This window comes from Dreissena polymorpha, chromosome 9 (genome assembly GCF_020536995.1).
Source record: "Dreissena polymorpha isolate Duluth1 chromosome 9, UMN_Dpol_1.0, whole genome shotgun sequence".
NCBI classification, from domain to species: domain Eukaryota; kingdom Metazoa; phylum Mollusca; class Bivalvia; order Myida; family Dreissenidae; genus Dreissena; species Dreissena polymorpha.
In genome coordinates, this window is record NC_068363.1 from 23,220,714 (window position 1) to 23,233,345 (window position 12,632).

General features: G+C 35.1%; 3 protein-coding genes across 3 annotated transcripts in view; all 3 read left to right on the forward strand.

The window, feature by feature from the left end:
* The window catches only part of LOC127845915 (uncharacterized), a 462,977-nt gene that overhangs the window by 146,056 nt on the left and 304,289 nt on the right, over positions 1-12,632 (forward strand). The gene's annotated exons all lie outside the window — the stretch shown is intronic.
* LOC127845424 (uncharacterized) overlaps positions 1-12,632 on the forward strand; it is a 564,768-nt gene that overhangs the window by 73,324 nt on the left and 478,812 nt on the right. Inside the window, exon 3 of the mRNA XM_052376326.1 lies at positions 1,387-1,545. The gene's annotated coding sequence lies outside the window, so the exon portion shown is untranslated. The remainder of the gene's footprint in view (positions 1-1,386; positions 1,546-12,632) is intronic.
* LOC127845416 (uncharacterized) overlaps positions 1-12,632 on the forward strand; it is a 577,557-nt gene that overhangs the window by 61,846 nt on the left and 503,079 nt on the right. The window lies entirely within an intron of this gene.

Genomic DNA, 12,632 nt, shown 5'->3' on the forward strand with positions numbered 1-12,632 from the left:
TTTATTGGTGGACACCATTGATGTTAATGCTAATAATTAAAACAACCTCAAACCTCCAATCGTTTTAACAGATGTATACTTCTTAAGACGCAAACTAATATAAATTGTGATCCGTTTATTTGATTCTCATGTCCTGTTTTGGCATTTATGTATTTAGTGTTTTTCGTTATAGGAACATATGACTGAGAGCGTTTTAGTCGTCAACATAGCTTTAATAAATCAAGAACGAACATCACTTTTAGAGTGTTTTTAAAACTTTTGATCTAGATTTGTGTTAAGTATAATTTTGTACATGTTTCAAATTCGTTAACACACCATACATCAGGGCTATATATAAATTTTGGGGTATATTGGGTAATCACCCCCTGTTTTTGACAACAATAGGGGTTTTGTAAATTCAATAGAGTTTTAGCAAAAAAAAATATTGAGGAAATGACATATATCATATAATAAAAATCTACTAAGGTTACTATATTATTTATAAAAATGCCATTAAAAAATGTACCTGTGCATAACAACAAACAATTACTGAATTTCTGATCAAAGTTCATTCATTTTTGCGTTGAATAAGACAGCGTTAGTGAAAATTGCTGCACAATTGATGAAGTTATGGCTGTTCAAAGCGATGCACCCCGTTTTCAGGTCATTTTGAGTTGAATACTTTGAAAATGAAAGTAAAAAGCGGACGGGTCTACGAATACAATAATACCCCAAAGATTGATAATCGCTGGAAAGACTGCTCTCTTGTTTTCATAGGACGGCATATAAACTATTCTTTACATTTTTGTACGGAAAATAACCAGTCTAAAAAATACGCCTGTTGTTTGTAAGAATTGCGTTTTGTGACGCAAGTTTTTTTTACGGGAATTAAGTTATTAAACTTGTATTTGCGTTTGTGTTCGCTTTATTTTAAATTTTATAACGTTTTTGGTTATTAAACCCCGCCATAGGCGGAGGGATATTGTTTTGGCGTTGTCCGTCTTTCCGTTCATCTGTCCGGAGCCATATCTTGGAAGTGCTTTTGGGGATTTCATTGAAACTTGATAGGAGTATATATGTGGATAATAGGATGATGCACTCTAATTGGAATTGTACACAATCTGATAATAACAGTTTATGGCCCTTTGTATCTTGAAAAAATGCTTGTTTGTTTGTCCAGAGCCATATCTTTGAAGTGCTTTGGTGGATTTGATTGAAACTTGGTATGAGTGTCCAGATGCATATTGGCGGAGGATATCAATTCAACGAATTTGCTTGTTTTAATTGCGTAATAACGCAAATACGCTCGTTATCTATAGCCCTGTGATAATTACATACATGTATATCATTAGCTCAACCATTTCAGACAACTTAAAATAATATAATATAACATATTGGTTTTCATAGGCGCGAGAGATTGGCAGAACTGTCCGTCATTCGTCGCAGTGTAAAGTAACAGATCCAGACCTCCGGGACATCTTCACAATACTGACTAGCCTGCTGAGTGACTCGAAGTGTCTATCACATGACGTTACTGCACAAGAGGCTCTGAGGAAATTAGCAGAGGTATAAAATTGTGTTTCTAGACAAACCGTAAAGGTAGGCGCATTCCGACAAATAATAAAAGGGTGATATAATATGTTTTATGAAGACATAATTATATTATCGTGTACATGTAGGTCTACTGTAACTTAATGATATTTTATGTTTAACTAGATTGAGTTACTCTCAAATACAGTTCATGTAGATAGATTACTACATTAAACATTTATTTTGTACTTTTAGATTTGAAAACTAATTGCATATATGTCCTTACTATTTATGCCCTCCTTCGAAGAAGAGGGGGTATATTGTTTTGCTCATGTCGGTCCGTTCGCCAGATGGTTTCCGGATGATAACTCAAGAATGCTTAGGCCTTGGATCATGAAACTTCATAGAACACTGTATTATGTGAATTGGGAATAAGACATCAAACTGGGAATGGACATCATTTTGGTGATTTTCTCAAACAAAACTATGTATTTCATGATCTACATATATTTTTGTAATATATTATCTATAATTTAAGCTTGATAAGAAATTGTCCATGACTTTTTCATTAACAGTTAGGCCAGAGTTTTTTGATAAAATGATTTTCGGATTTTTTTTCTAAAAGTGTCGGGTAGGAGGACGGAAAAAAAAAAGATGGATGACCAAATATGCACTCACTTAAAAGATGTTATGGTATGAAGTTCTTTTTAGTAAGCAACCGCAGTGATTTGTTTCAAACATGTTGATTTGCTAAATGATTATAATCAGACTGTAGGTCTTGATTTGCAGGTCTTGATTTGCAGTTTTTAAATCAGTTTGAATTTAAAAAATATCTTAATTGGTTCAAATGTTATGCAGTTTTTGCACTTGTCCAAAATTAACTTTTTGGTGATTTTTTTTGGCTGAGCATTTTAACCATAGTACCTGTGCGTTTTTCGTGCGTGGAACAAAATAACTTTTTTTGCTTTCATTTGAATTTATTTTTTTGTTTTAATTGTCTCATTTGGTTGAAACTTGCCAATTCAATGTATTTTTTTCAGAAGAAATCCAAAAAATACCTTATCTCAACAAACAACAATAAGATATTGAGGTTTAAAAGAAACATTTAATAGTGTATTGTCCAGTAAAAATCAATACAGCAGACAAATACAAACAACATAATAAAACCCTTTTGCTCTTAAATGTATTAAACAACAGTAATGTTACTTGCAATACATGTGTTGTTTAAAAGAACAATTTCTTCCAGAGATTGAACAATATGTCATAATGTTCATAATTTGGAAAAAACACAATGGAGTCCTGAGGTAATGCACTCTGGCAGGTCGAAAACATCAAGAATGAACTTTCTCTCTACAGTCTGTGTATCCTCTCTGATAGGCCATACAAACACTGTCACTCAGTGTTCATTCTGGGCCAGATTGCTGGTGGGGCAATGACCCATCAGCCATAAATTTAGTGGGCCATTTAAAGATTGTGTAGGAGGCAGGATTTATGATCACTACCAACTGCATTTCTATTCAAAGAACTTGTCCGAAAATCCGAAAAGCCATTAACAAATGTGTTACTTTGACTATGCTTTTTACAAATGTCACAAAACATGAAATTATTTTTGTCATCGTTTGACAACCAAGTAAATTTTCTCTACCCAACCTTTCTCGAATTTATGATCTTCTATCTTTTCCAAAGGTTTCAACAATTGTTCGCTTGAACCAGCAGACGATGAAGGCCTACTCGCTTTGGCTGAGGCATCTGCTGTTTTGCCTTCTTCCTGATCAGAAGTTCTTTCACTTTCCCTTGTTGTTTTTGTTTACAAAATGTAGGAGAGTTCGTTCCTTGCTGCTCTCCTTTCTGCTTTGACATGTTTAAACACTTTTTTTCTTAAAACGTTGGAAAATCGCAACTAAATATGCTGACAAACGTTTTGAACACTTTCTGATGACGTACACACAGTTTGCAGACATTTGACATCTATCAACCAATGAAAGTGCAGGATTCAACACAGTGGGCCCGCGGTAGCCAAGCAACGGTTATTTTCCACCTACTCAGCAGACCCGTGTTTAGAATTCGCAGTACGATTCCATCGCTTTGTTTTTGAAAATTAAATCTCCCATTGATTTTATTTTTTAATGCGCCAATTTTATTATGTATTCGCCCGACTGGCCCACTGATATTATTTAGATTGCGCCCATTAATATTTCGATGTGGGAATCCTGCAATGGCGTTGCCCAGAATGAACACTGAAGTTTTTGCAATTTTCACAGCGGATGCACAGTGCCTTGTTGGACCAGGGAATTTCATTTTAGATACAACTGCTCATTTTTAGCCTGAAAAATAAAAATAAACGATTTCAAATGATTTATTTATTTTATACGGCCATTCATGGTTTGAAATCGTTTTAAAAACTGTTGATTTTGCGATTTTTTAACTTTTGGTACGAACTAGTCCGTAACAAAACCGAAGTTTCGTACCCATTGAAAATAACGAAAATACACGTATTATATGCACAAATTCTTCTCTACAACTGCATTAAACAACACATACAATTTTATTCTTTAAAATATGACCGTATTTGTGCATCAAATATTGAAGATTTAAAGTTGATAGGCGTAAATGGGTTTCGCATTTCGGGCACCTGTTCACTGCTGTTGAATTAAAATCGTTCTTTTCGTATTGCTTTCAGAATAATATTTAGTCATTTTAATTCTATCAATTTGATAAAATTGTAAAGAAAAAATAAAATATTTACTTACAAATCGATTCTATTCAGGATTTTATTTGACGGTTGCATAATTATTGAGTTAGCAGCATTGTGTACACACCGGTCTTATTGACAATAACGTAGTGACGTCACCATCTATGTATAGAAGGGAGTTAGCAGACTTTGCTGTTGAAAGCATTGTAGCGTTCTTGAACAAACAATTATGGCGTAGCTTTTGGTGAATTCCAGCACAATTGAACTTTTCTTAAACCCGGCACCCATTTCGTGTTTAAAAGCCACCTTTTGGCATCCGAAAAAAATCGAGATTCAATTTTATTTTTTTTTTGGTTTCGTCAAAAATTAGAGTTGGCGGGTCCGAAAATCATTTTATTAAAAAACTCGGGCCTTATTGAATTTTTATCATTTAAAGTGTATTTTTAAACCGTGTTCATGCGCGGCATGGACACAGTTTCATTTCATGAGGATTTTTTTTTTAATTAATAAAAAATCCAGTTTTAAAGTAAAATCAATTTAAATGATGCTATTATACATGTATATGAAAGTATATGTTTTAATAATAATTTGTAAAAGTAGATAAATACAACATATAAAACTGCATATTATGCACTTTTGATAAAACACAATTTATTCCCAAATTGATGTCTTATTCCCAATTCACAAAATACAGTGTTATAGGTACATTGATCATGACTCGCAGATGAACCCTATTGATTTTGAGGTCACTAGGTCAAAGGTCAAGGCCACGGTGACCCGAAATAGTAAAATGGTTTCTGGATAATAACTCAAGAACGTTTAGGCCTAGGATCATGAATCTTCATAGGTGCATTGATCATGACTCGCAGAAGACTCCAATTGATTTTGAGGTCACTAGGTCACAGGTCAAGGTCAAGGTGACCCGAAATAGAAAAATGGTTTCCGGATGATAACTCAAGAATGCTTACACCTAGGATCCTGAAACTTCATAGATACATTAATCATGACTCGCAGATGACCCCTATTGATTTTCAGGTCACTAGGTCAAAGGTCAAGGTCACATGGACCCGAAACAGTAAAATGGTTTCCAGATGACAACTCAAGAACGCTTATGCAAAAGATCACGAAATTTTATAGGTACATTGATCATGACTCACAGATGACCCCTATTGATTTTCAGGTCACTAGACAAAAGGTCAAGTTCACGGTGACCCGAAACAGTAAAATGGTTTCCGGATGATTCCTCAAGAACGCTTAGGCCTAGGATCATGAAACTTCATAGGTACATTGATCATGACTCGCAGATGACCTATATTGATTTTCAGGTCACAAGGTCAAAGGTTAAGGTCACGGTGGCTCAACTTAAAAAATGGTTTCCGGATGAAAACTCAAGAACGCTAACGCCTTGGCTCATGAAACTTCATAGGTACATTGATCATGACTCGCCGATGACCCCTATTGACTTTCAGGTCACTAGGTCAAAGGTCAAGGTCACGGTGATGCAGACACAGTGAAATGGTTTCTGGATGATAACTCAAGAAAGTTTACGCCTAGGATCATGAAACGTCATAGGTACATTGATCATGATTCGCAGTCGACCCGTTTTGACATTCAGGTCACTAGGTCAAAGGTCACGGCGACTCGTCACAGTAAATTTTTTCCGGATGATGTCTCAAGAATACTCATAGGCCTAGGATCATCAAACTTCATAGGTACATTGATCATGACTGGCATATGACCCCTATTGATTTTCAGGTCACTAGGTCAAAGGTCAAGGTCACATTGACAAGAAACACGTATTCACACAATGGCTGCCACTACAACTGACAGTCCATATGGGGGCATGCATGTTTTACAAACAGCCCTTGTTAGAAAAATATGCCTCCCTAAACATAATTGTTTGGTTGCATTTAAACCTGCATTTAACGTATTTTTAATGTATCTGTTACATCTTGTTTGTTACTAAAAGTATATATTATTTGTGATATGAAGTGCCGGATGCATATGCCACCAACATTACATTACACTCATACAATTGTGGAATACCTGCAGAACCCTGAAAAAACTTGGTCCGCGAGTATTAACGTGATCATCTGCGGTGATTAAAATGTAAAAGTCGATCGGATACTACAGGCGTTTTTTTCCACTGTAGCCTGCTAAGACAAACGCTTTGTTACCACAAATCACTGTCGTGACAGTCTACATTATATCGCCCCCTTTGGTGCAAAAAGGTAAAATGTACCATTGAAATAAGAAGGCATATGGTACCTTTTTGCACCAATTGGGCGAATTATGTTGGTGATTATTTGTTTATGTTCATTCAAACAAGATAAGTACACAAAATAATATTAGTACATTCACATGCGCATACAGATCTCTCTAAGGTCTTGACAAGCAATTCGTGCTGACATGTTTTATTTAATACAATAATTAAACATTATAAATTATAAATATGATTAATTTTCATCAGGAATTCAAAACAAGACGAAATGTAAGTAACGTAATTTTACGATATAAAATTAACTATAGTTGCCATATTGGTCCATTACAAAAAAGGATTAGGTTTAAATGTAGAATTAAACGTGGGCAATTTATTTCCTTCCCATCGTTATGAGTGTTCCTCACTAGTGTTATAAAACTTCTCGATTGTTCCGCTTTGTCGTCAATTGCTAGTTGTGTTTTACCAGATATTTGATCCGACATAAATCATATTGGCTTAACTGAGAATTAACGTATCACATATTTTTATAAACAGTTACTGATACATAAAGCTGCTTTAAGTTGTAACGCAAACGTGAATTAAACAAATTATATTGATAATACTTCATCATACAGTTGTACTATAATGTTATTAATTAGTTGAATATATATATTGGCTTTGTTATTGAGCTGCAGGCCGAAGGACAATGCAGCTGTCGGAAGCTCAATAACAAAGCCAATATGAATTCAACTAATTAATGACATTTTTATTTATTAATTTTATAATATTATTCATCAAGAAAAGCTTGAATTTCACTTTTTAATTACAGGTTTTTGCTATTAAATGAAGTATGAAGTTTTGAAAAATAGGGAAATTTCTGTTCTATACAACTTTTTCCCTGTTTGTATTCCCATGCAAAATGCTTTGAAAATGTTATGTACATGTACACCAAAATACCTTTTAAGAGAAAATCTTGTTAATTTAAAACGAAAATTTAATATTGTTGCAAGAGGAAACAAATGTTCCATGCATTTAATTTCAGAATAATAATTATTAGTATATAAATATTGTAATATGAAGGCGATATCACTTATAAAGCATACTAGGAACAATAGCATTTAAACTTAGTATATGACGAAAGTTGCTTCAAGGCATTACATGATGCAGGAACACAATTTGACAGGTCGCGAAATTATGCAAAATTTACCTTAATAACGTTCCAGCCACACTGGATCCACTACCTTTGTTTTTAATACAACTCAGAAAGACAATAAGGATTGAAAACTAACTTACTATACCCCGACAAACGAAGTTTAGGAGGGTATACAGGACTGAGCTTGTCTGTCGGTCGGTTGGTCGGTCGGTCTGTCGTTCGGTCGGTTCGTATTATGTGTCCGCTCTTTAATTCAAGTTGTTTTCGTCCGATCTTCACCAATCTTGGTCAGATGTTGTATCTAGATCAGGTCTAGGTCAAGTTTGAATATGGGTCATGCTGGGTCAAAAACTAGGCCACGGGGTCACTTAGTGCGATTTTAACATTGATCATGGTGTCCGCTCTCTAATTCAAGTAGTTTTCACCCGAGCCTCATTAAACTTAGTCAGAAGCTGTAGCTAGATGATGTCTAGGTCAAGTTTGAACATGGGTCATGGTATGTCGTAAACTAGGTCACGGAGTCACTTGGTGTGTTTGAAACATTGAGCATGGTGTCTGCTCTCTAATTCATGTAGTTTTCATCCGATCTTCACCAAACTTGTTCAGAAGTTAAATCAAGATGATGTCTAGGTCAAGTATGAATATGGGGAATGCCGGGTAAAAAATTAGGTCATAGGGTCACTTGGTGCGTGTTAAACATCAGCATGTTGTCTACTCTCTTATTCAAGTAGTGTTCATCTGATCTTTACCAACCTTGTCAGAAGTTGTATTTAGATGATCTTAAGGCCAAGTTCAAACATGGGTCATGCCAGATAAAAAACTAGGCCACAGGATCACTAAGTACGTTTTACACATTCAGCAAGGTTCCCGCTCTCTAATTCAAGTAGTTGTCATCCGATCTTCACCACACTTGGTCAGAAGTTGTATCTAGATGATATGTAGGTCAAGTTCGAACATTGGCCATGCCGGGTCAAAAACAGGGTCACTTATTGCGTTTTCAACATTGAGCATGGTGTCCGCTGTTTTTTGTGAAGACAACATGCAAAATATTCTGTGTCAATGCTGCATGTGGGGGTATTTGTCACGTCTGTGACAAAGCTCTAGTTGCCATTAGGAATTGCATTTGTAATGTGTAAATCCTCCCATGATGTCGAATTAGTTTTGCTTTCGGCGCTCATTGCAGCTTGAACATACATGTACATGTATTCAAAGTTGTTATTTTTGTTCATATGCTCAGATATTGAACCTTACTGTTGTGGTAACACTGCACTATTGATATTGTTGGAAAAGGGAGCTGAATATATAAGGGCTGAGTGCTTTAAGGTAGCGCACCTCTAATGGGCACATATCCAAATATAATTTAATTAATTATTTTCTTAATCAGCATCATTTCAACGAACTACATGCAAATTTGTAGGTAGGCTTTCCATGCTTTTTAAAAAAAATATACCGATTTTTTCAAAACGACCCTCACGCTCAGCTTTTGTCCAGTTTATTTTCACCCCTGGGGTATATAAAACTTCCATAATTCATTCAGATTTCCAAATATGGGCATGCAGTTGGTGTGTACAGATGCAGTAAAGGTGTTTAAAGTTTAAACAAGATGAAATAAGTATTCTTTTACGGACATTTATTTTTTACAATTTTTAGCTCATCTATTTTTTGAAAAAAAATTATGAGCTATTGTCATCACCTTGGCGTCGGCGTCGGCGTCGGCGTTGGCGTTGGCGTTGGCGTCGGCGTCCGGTTAAGTTTTGCGTTTAGGTCCACTTTTCTCAGAAAGTATCAATGCTATTGCATTCAAACTTGGTACACTTACTTACTATCATGAGGGGACTGGGCAGGCAAAGTTAGATAACTCTGGCGTGCATTTTGACAGAATTATGTGCCCTTTTTATACTTAAAAAATTGAAAATTTTGGTTAAGTTTTGCGTTTAGTTTCACTTTTCTCAGTAAGTATCAATGCTATTGCATTCAAACTTGGTACACTTACTTACTATCATGAGGGGACTGGGCAGGCAAAGTTAGATAACTCTGGCATGCATTTTGACAGAATTATGTGCCCTTTTTATACTTAGAAAATTGACAATTTTTGTTAAGTTTTGTGTTTAGGTCCATTTTATTCCTTAAGCATCAAAGCTATTGCTTTCATACTTGCAACACTTACTAACTATCATAAGGGGACTGTGCAGGCAAAGTAATGTAACTCTGACTGGCATTTTGACAGAATTATGTGCCCTTTTTATACTTAGAAAATTGAAAATTTGATTAAGTTTTGTGTTTAGGTCCACTTTATTCCTACAGTATCAAAGCTATTGCTTTCATACTTGCAAGATTTATGAACTATCATAAGGGGACGGTGCAGGCAAAGTTATGTAACTCTGACTGGCATTTGGACAGAATTATGGGCCCTTTATACTTAGAAAATTGAAAATTTGGTTAAGATTTATGTTTTGGTCCACTTTACCCCTAAAGTATCATAGATATTGCTTTCATACTTGGAACACTCACAAACTATCATAAGGGTACAGTAAAAGGACAAGTTGCATAACTCTGGTTGTCATTGTTACGGAATTATGGCTCTTTTTTGACTTAGTAACTTTTAATATATGGTTAATTTTTGTGTTTCGATCCACTCGAAGTATCAAGGCTATTGCTTTCAAACTTCAAATACTTACATGCTATCATGAGGTTACTGTACCTGGCAACTTGAATTTTACTTTGACCTTTGAATGACCTTGACTCTCAAGGTCAAATTATTAAATTTTGCTAAAATTGCCATAACTTCTTTTTTTATGATTAGATTTGATTGATACTTTGATGAAACTACTCTTACCTGACATACCACAATAGACTTCACCCAAACCATCCCCCTGTGCCCTCCCCCCCCCTCCCCCCTCCCCCCCCCTAATTTTTTTTTTTTTTTTTTTTTTTTTTTAAGATCATCTCACAAATGACCACCACACCCTCACACTATACCCCCACCCCACCCCCCCCACCCCACCCCCCAATTTTTTTTTTTGATTTTTTTTTTTTTTTTTAAGATCATCTCACAAATTATCACCACACCCTCACACTATACCCCCCCCCATTTTTTTTTTAAAACGGTTATGTTTGAAATACCGTCCAACCATCGCACCCAAACCCCCCCCCCCCCCGATTTTTTTTTTTTTTTTTTTTTTTTTTTTCGCTTTTTTGGAAGATAATGTAATAAATGTCCACAACCCCCACTATACACCCCTCTTCACTCCACTCCTCCCTCCTTTGTGATTGAAAATGAGAGTCCCTTCACCTTTAAAAAGAAAATAGATGAGCGGTCTGCACCCGCAAGGCGGTGCTCTTGTTTATCTATGGAATAGCGCCATGAAATGTAAGTGATTTCAGCCAAGTAAAAATTGGGTCGGTAAAAAACAAAGTGTCATAAAATTCAAAATAGTATCATTTAAGTTATATTTTAAACTATTTTTTTTATAGAAACACTATGTACAGCAAAAATACCAAGAAATAGACAGATTTACCGTTTACTTTTTGAAATAAAAATAAATATGCAACATGCATCATTCGTATTTTCCGCAGTAAATTACCCAATTTAGTCATAACGTTGTTTTAATTTAAAAAATTGAAGGATGTTCTTACAATTTTCAACATATTTGACAAAAAAACATAGCTTATATGCTATATTAAATCAAATTGCGTTAGAAAAGAAATAAAACGCGTCGCAAAAAGTATGCGATGTCAGCAGGATTCGAACCTGCTCAGGAAGATCCCAAAAGTTTTCTAGTCCATCGCCTTAACCACTGGGCCACGACAATTTCATAATAGTGCAACCTTAAATTAAATATCCATAAGTAAACGGGTAAAAATGCACGTCGATTCTTTGAAGACATCGCGAAATCGTATTTTTCAGATGATAATTGTATCAAAGTCAATATTTATTGTGAAAATAATGACTATTCTAAATGAATTAGGTAAACACATATTAAAATTCGAAGTTTGAAAAAAATAAAATGCATCTCTGAGAAAAACCGATCATTTAAGATCGGCAATGATCGTAAAATAAATCGCGGGAAATCATTAGAGGTGCGCTACCTTAAGTAAACTGCAATATTATAATTTTAAGAATTTAAACTTTTGCACCAAAACAAATCATACAACTTTAAAATGGCGTCCAAAATTGTCGAAATTTTACATTCTCATATAAGTCAGAGTTTTTCCTGGTTTCTGAATGGCTGAATGTCGTATTGGCTGACCTTTTTTCGTATTGGGTGTGTTTTTCCATATTGGTCACCCTTTTCTCGTATAAGGCGAGTTTCGAGCTTTATTGGCGAGGCTCAACTTGTATGGGGCGAACAAATTTAACACATTCTCGTCTAATATCATAAAGTTAAGTAATAAATACTGGTTTTATGAAACAGTTGTTGAATGATACATGTAAAAACCAGTTTTTCGCAGTTGAAACATATGTTTGTTTACGACACAGCTGGAACGGGATACATTGAGGATAACTACGGAGGAGATGATTCATCTACTAGAGGCTGCTCAAGATACACTTAAGACAGTTGAACACTTTGCCGATAAAGCTCTGGATGAGATGAAGATGCATCTTGAACAGTGTAGAAAGGATCTCAATACACATACGGACAAATGTAAACAGGAACTTGATGAGCACACTGAAAAATGTACAAATGCAATAGATGAACATGTGAGCAAGACGGTTGAATCGACCTATGATCAATCGTGTAAAGGTATTTCTTACTTTAACTTGACTTTATTTTGCCTATCAATAACTGCAAATGCATACTATGGATAATTCCTCGTGTGTTTTAATATGTATTGTCATTCTCAGTATACATCGTTAGTTAATTGAATGTTTAAAAAATCGTTGACAAATCGGTGCATACCAACATAAAACATATATGTCACAGGGCTAGAATTAAACACTCGCAAACAGGCCATTTGCGAGTTGATTTTAAAAAACACATCTAAAATGTGAGTGCATAATTGAGGTACTCGCCATTTTTTGTGAGTTGGGTAAACACAAACAAGCAGATTTCCAAAAAATAATCATCTGAAGATCG